Raw genomic sequence first — 6,440 nt, forward strand, 5'->3', positions numbered from 1 at the left:
GCTGCTGGCCATGGTATTTATAAATATTTCAGCAGACAGTTTGCGGGGATCTGGTTACAATTAGAAGGCAAGCAAYGCACTGCTGCAGTCCCTGCGCCCCGCAGGACCCTTCCCACTGCGAGGTCCCTCGAGGGAGGAGAGGGCTCACTATTCTGCAGGCCGTGCATGTCCAAGGATGTGCTTTAGGTTTAACTTAGGGGGCCTGTTTTTAAACAGGAAAGTGAAATGACTTGTTTGTGGTACCCAAACCCAACCCAACAGTGGGTCTCAGCCAGCCAGCCAAGTAATGCTGGAAAAGACYGAGTTTTGGTGTTGGCAGCAGATGACAAGGTGAGAGGTTGTCTGCCTGCCCAGCCTAGGTCTGGCCCATCCTGCAGAGCCTCCTGCTTTGCTGTCATGAGKTGCGTATAACCCTGACAAACTACCCCAACAAATATCTATTGCATATGTTCATCAGCATGGCACCATGTCTGGGACCGCAGGGCTTATCACCTTGGGCTCAAAGCTTGACTGACACAGCCATGGCTTAGAGATGACCTAATTGCATCAGATAATCATATCAACCAAGAGGGAAGAAAGCAGCGAGAGGAGCATGGATTGATGGGGGATGCAGGTGGTGACCAGAGCCARTGAGTACAGCCATCGTTTGACAGCTTGTCTAGGGCAAGTTTGTCTCTGAGACTGTTCTGTAGCAGCTTCTCCATGGCTTGCATCAAGCCATCTCCCTCATCACATTTCCATACAGAATGGAAAAAGATTGCAAGGTCAAGACTCAAAGCTGATGCAACGCACAGTGTCCCCTATAACTCAACTCAAAGCTCTCTATAGTTTCCCAGATATTTCAGAGGTCGTTGGAAGTCATCTCACTGCTCTTTCYCCAAATTCTAGGGAAATTCTAAGTTCTAGGGAAAGAGCAGCACACACGTAAGGTGTGACAGGCCTGGAAGAAGGAAGTCCCTAAACAATTCTGCAACTAAAAGTGTCTATGGGAAAGTCACYTTTCCCAAGTTCCTCATTTGCTCTTTTTATGTGAAGAGATGCAAAATTTGCTGAGCAAATAAAAGGCATAATTGCACAGCCTCAGCCCCAGCCTGTTTCCGGTCATACACAAGACCATCGTGAATATCTTGAAGAGCAGCATTTCCTGAACTTGAAGTGCTCACAGATGGTGTCGTCCCAGAGCACGTTTCTGCTGATGCTTCTTGGTTCCCTTCGCCTTGCGTGACTGCTCTGGAGCTTTGGTTTGTTTATTCCACTTTTTCCTGGTCTTTTAGTTACGAGTTAAGGAAGGGAACCAGCCACTTTTGCTAGTTGAATCACTTGCTGATGCCAGTTCACGTCAGTGCGAGTGATTAACGGGGTGTGTCACTATCATTCATGTGAGCAAAGATTGCAAAACCAGGCCGCTTTGGTCCGAGTGCAGTGAAGGACGTCCCGTCGTCAAGGATGAGTCTGTAAATATTTCCATCTGAGCAGTGTTGGGTCCTTGTGATAAAGAAAGAGGGTGAGGGTCTACCACCTGTCCAGTTTTAGAGTCAAATTTGGTCGAGTGCCCCATCCAGCCAGATGGAAGGTCTACCTGTGCACCAAGTTGGCCAAGCACATGCTTGAATTTTTTATGGAATATCCACCCCATGGATGTTGAAAGGGGTCACTTTTATTATCCTCACTATAGAGACACTGAAAACAAAGCCAAAAGCTGAGAGAGCTATGCAGAAGTACAGACAAAAATCCTGAACTCTGAGTTAAGCTGCCTGCTCCCACGAAACCAGAAATTCAGTGAATGTCCTCAGAAGGCCTCCAGCTTCTGCACAACTGTTTTGCAGGCAGGAGTTCCAGAATSTTTCCCTAGATGGAACATGTAAACCTGTAGTGAGGCATTTGTCCTGGACAACTGTAGGGCTTGATGTGCAAGTTGTGCGTGAAAAAAGTTGAAAGCAAAATTGCAGAATTCAGATGAAGTCCCATTGGAAAGAYTGATTGAATGGAGGAAGAAAAGACAGGCTGAAAGTTAAGAAGCTGACAGGAAGCCAATATTTCTGAAAAGCTGTATAAAAGTCAAGGAGAAGTGTACCAGGAAAAAGACGTGTCTGGGCTGACTCCTGACAACTCCATAAAGCCTTTTTTCTTTTCTTTTTTTTTTTTTTTTTAACCCCAACTGTATCTTGAGTGACAGCATCCAACAAACAAACCCTTCCTGTCACCTTCCTTTCCAGGAAAATTTGGAAAATTACTATACCATAACAGAGGGATGCTTTAATGCCGTGCAGCCTGCTGCATGACTCACCAGATACTCGATACCTTTCTGTTTACACACCAAATAACCTCTCCGARGAAAAGCTCCGAGTCGGAAAAGCTCCGAGTCTCTGCAAGGTGCTAGCTCATAAAATGCCATTAAACAAAGGCATCATCAATTGCGGAAGGAAAATAATCTCCTTACCAGGTATTCTTGATTGGGGGATTTACTAATTTCTGAAAATCTTGGGTTTGTCGCTGGAAAAGACTCTGGGTGGAAAAAAAAATAGAAGAAAAACACAAATGTTGCCTGAGCCACAGCTGGTCACCTCCAATGCCGCTTGCCCCTGTGGGTCCATCTTTCACCAGGGCTAACACTTCCCGTCGCTTTYCTTTTTATTCCTCCTGAGAAAGAGCCAAACAGGTGCCGACCCCCCCTGCAGCTCACGCGTAGCGACGAGAGCAGCAAGGCTGATTTCTTCCAGCAGCGGCATGTGGGTGGCTTCACCTCCGCCTTCAGCTTTTAGGTTTTGAGGCCCCGGGGAGCCTCTTTCCGCAGCGCAGCTGGCCGGGGTGCCACAGCATCATCTCGCTGCCATCTCCCCTTTGACACACGCGGATGCTCCTGCCCTTGTGCGCCAGGGATGCAGTTGTGCAGCACGATGCACATCCCCACCGAGCCACCGCGCAGCCTCCCTGACCACCCAGACACCAGCACATGGGGCGAATCAAGGATATTATTTTCACAAACCAAGCAAACAACACCCCGAGATTTCCATGCACGTGTTTTCCACCACATCTCTTTGCATGCCGTCTCTCCTGGGACAAAGCACAGCCTTGTTGTCCTGCTTTAAATCTATTTGCAGAAGGCTCCTGGAGATGTCTGGAAGCAACAGAGATTTCTAYGGGCAAAGTAGCCCCCGGTTCTTGCCTTAAAATGCAAATGAACGAGACCACCGCATTAAACTTCCCCAAAATGAAGCRTTTCACATGTAAATGTTTGCATTGGTGTACAGTTTCCAGCCCTTCAGAAAAGTTGCTTTATTTTCAGTGTCCTGATTCAGAAAAGCATTTGTGCTCAAGCTGCACAGAAAACACCTTTCAGCACAGGCTTTTCACTTAAATTATTGCCGGGAGTCAACGCAATTTCGGGGGTTACAGCTATTAAGCGTGTGCTTCAGTGTACTTTTCCTAAATGGGCTTCAGCATACGCTTAATTATTTTCTTGAACCAGAGCCACTGCAAGTGAAGGAATTATTGTTATAAAAAATGTAAACAAGGGAGGCTGCACATTCCTGTAAACATGCAGCATAAAAGCACCCTTACTCCTAAGGAAAAAAAAAAAAAAAAAAGTGACATTTTCCTCATGCTCAAAGGGAAAAAAAGGCTCTTATTTCCTCCATTTAGCTCTTTTTCTCCCCAAGATAATCTCAACCTGGAAGTGACTTTCTGGCAAAGATAACCCATTTTGAGCTTATAGGGCAATGTACCCTACCCAAACTGATTTTCTGCTTGAAACATTTTAAAAAGAGAAAAAAAAAAACATTAGATTTTTACATTATATATGCAATGTATTTACATGGACACCTCAGCAGTGCTGGCCGCAAGAATACTGATCTTAGATGCAACTTGTCTGGGGACCTCCACGATGCAAAGGAAATCCTAAAAGAGGGTGATTTTAACCCGCTGTGCCCATGGAAAACAAGGTGCCAGCCTAGTGCAAGGGCAAGGACAAGGACACAGCTGTCAGGAATCATGCATCCTACAGAGCCCTTCCTTGACAGCCTCTCGCTGGAGCTCAGGGCTCACAGAAGTTTCCCTTGATCTTGCCCAGGAAGCCRCTGCCTGGGAAAGCAGGGATTGCTGCCTGAGGCYGTAGCCCCGGGGACAGGATTTCTCTGGAAAACGTTCTGCAAGCCTCATATTACCCATTAGCTCATAGCGGTTTTGAGCATGGGCAGGCTGGGCTGGATTTGAGCCAATAATGGCAAAAATACTCAAACGCTACAATCAGGCCCTTAATTACCCCCAGCAAGGTCCGCTTCAGGCTTGGACCAGGCACCGATATCTCTTTTTGAAGCCAGCTGAGCTAGACAACCATCTTAACCAGCCCTCAGTGCCTCTGTGGCAGCAGCTTGTGGCCTCACCCAAAAGTGCATGGATTCAAAACTGCTAGCTGATATCTTCTCCATCTCGCTGCATGCCATGCGGAAAAATAAATTAAAAAAAAAAATCCTAGTAAGGCTTTTTTTGTGCTGGTGTAAGTGGTTATCTCGAGACCCCTCCAGCAGCTAGAATGTGAGCCAGCAGCGTGGCTTGCTATTTTGGGGGTGGGTGTCCTGGAGAAACCCAGCTTCTCTCTTCCAGCTGCAGTGCTCAGATAGGAGCGATGCCTCCATCGCTTGGCCTGGTCTCTATGGAGCTCCTGGACCAGAACTTCCCTAGGAGAGTTATGTTTGCCCTCAGCATCAGGGACTTCCTTCTTCCTTTAACTTCCACATTTAGTTACATTTTTTTAAAAAATCTCTTTAGAAGATGACACAGAAGTTTTATGTTCTCACAATCTCAGCACTCCTTATTTCCTCATCTTTCAACCGCTCTTCTCCCTCTCACTTCCTCCCTTCACACCCTGAAGTCTGTAGCAATCCCTCCTCTCTCCACCAATGCCTTCCTCATCCCATTCAGAACATGGAGAATAAGGCAACGGGACACATAAATCCCTGCTATAATGCTGGACGGAGCAAAACAGCTCTAAAAAAAATTGCAGAATCAAACCAAGAAACGCAGAGTCTTCTGATCAAATAGAGCAGCTCAGCCATTGTCTTTTATCTCAACCATCTGAGTAAATGCTCTCTAACCACAGTATGGCGAGAAATAAGGTAACTTTGGCCAGAGGAAAGAGGGGGAATTAGGTCATCACCAGAGTTTCCACCAACAACAGTTGAACCATGGTCTGGAGAACACCAAAGGGCTAGTGGGTCTCCCAAACGTAGAGCTCATGGGAAAGTGCCCTAGGATGTCTTCTCAGCCACCAGCATCCCCATAGCTCTTCTCAGGATGTGGGATCCCAGGAAAATTACAGAGGAAACACAAGGGGGAAATTATTCCTGCGTCTCTACTGCTAAAGACTGTACTGCTGCGTAGCTCCGGAGAGTGGAATATGGGGTGGGTTGAATAAGGGAAGAGCATTATGGAAAGAGAGAACCAGAAAGGATAAAAAGTGGGAGTACAAAAAGAGAATTAGCTTGAAAGAATAATCCTARTGAAGAAGTATAACCCCTGGAGCCCGCAGGCCACAGAAAGATCTAGGCACCTACCAGCTGCCATAGAAGTCTGAAGCCAGGATGGAGATCTTCAGGCCATATAATGTAAATCCCATTGGGATTCATAAGTCATCAAAGTGAGTCTAGCAAGACCAGATCATGCACGAAACACAAAGCAAAGCTCACACGTTTCTTCCTTGCCCCACCATTCCCCTATGAAACAAGCCTTAGGAAATCAGGGCTACGTTCCCAGGAGGGGACTAAAACTGCCAATTTGGTTTATAAAGGACTCCTTGTAATCACAAATTCACAGTTACTCTTTTAAGGAAAGTTTCTCTCCTCCTACCTGCAGAGGTAGTTCCATTTTTGCAAAGAAATACTCAATAGGCCAAAGGGTCAGGCAGCAAGAGGGTAACTACAAGAGACACTCACCAAACACCAACAAGTTGTACCTTGTGGCAGCTCAATCAGTAAAGGATTTACATTTTTTTTGTTTCTTGAAGCATTAAGTCTCTGCCCTTGCTATTGTATGTGCTATTAGGCTGGCTCAACAGTGTTTTTCTCTCTCTCAGGTAGAGTAAATAGTTAATTATTCTAATTACAAAAAGCTGAGCATCTCCCAGGAGCCAGCCTCCTGGTGTGATTCTTCTCCAGTGGGCTGCTCTGAATAGATGACTAAAAGGATTCCCCACTCGGTCTGACCTTAARTAACAAAGAGAACCACTTCGTGCTAGAGGAATAAAAAGATGAGATGGGAGGTTGGGGAGGGGAAGTAAAAGAAGAGTCTGATTGTTTTCCACAGAATGAGGCAGATGGCTCACACAGGGGATTACACTTTGGTCTTTTAATGGAGGGGAAAAAAATATCCCCATGTTTCTCAGCCAGGGCAATCAAAACAACTGAGATTTTTTTGTATTCTATACTTGATGCCTTTCACTTTAT

The sequence above is a fragment of the Nothoprocta perdicaria genome, unplaced genomic scaffold (assembly GCF_003342845.1).
Source record: "Nothoprocta perdicaria isolate Ctin4 unplaced genomic scaffold, notPer1 scaffold_5, whole genome shotgun sequence".
Lineage (NCBI taxonomy): Eukaryota > Metazoa > Chordata > Aves > Tinamiformes > Tinamidae > Nothoprocta > Nothoprocta perdicaria.